Here is a 617-nt window from a genome sequence, read left to right as displayed (position 1 = left end):
GTGGAATTTAATATATATATATATATGTGTGTGTGTGTAACTTTTTTTTGAGACAGGGTCTCACTATGTCACCTAAGCTTGAGTGCAGTGGCACAATCACAGCTCACTGCAGACTTGACCTCTTAGGCTCAAGCCATCCTCCCACCTCAGCCTACTGAGTAGCTGGACCTCACAGGCAGACGACATCATGCCCAGCTACTTTTTGTATTTTTTTATAGAGACAGGTTTTCACCATGTTGCCCACGCTGGTCTCAAACTTCTGGACTCAAGTGATCCTCCTGCCTCAGCCTCCCAAATTGTTGGGTTTATAGGCGTGAGCCACCACACTTGGCCATTCTATGTGTTTTGACAAATGTATAATGACAATTTTTTTAAAATGACATGTTGATACCATTATCATGTCACACAGAATAGTTTCACTGCTCTAAAAATCCATTGTGCCCCACTTATTCATTCCTCCCTCCTCCAAAAACTCTGGCAACCACTAATCTTTTTACTGTCTCCATAGTTTTTCCAGAGTTTTCTACTATACAGTATGTGGCCTTTTCAGGTTGTCTTCTTTTGCTTAGTGGTATGCATTTACAATTCCTCCATGTCTTTTTTTTTTTTTTTTTTTT

The sequence above is a fragment of the Cebus imitator genome, unplaced genomic scaffold (genome assembly GCF_001604975.1).
Source record: "Cebus imitator isolate Cc_AM_T3 unplaced genomic scaffold, Cebus_imitator-1.0 Scaffold0, whole genome shotgun sequence".
Classification (NCBI taxonomy): Eukaryota; Metazoa; Chordata; class Mammalia; order Primates; family Cebidae; genus Cebus; species Cebus imitator.
This window is presented reverse-complemented; position numbering follows the sequence as displayed.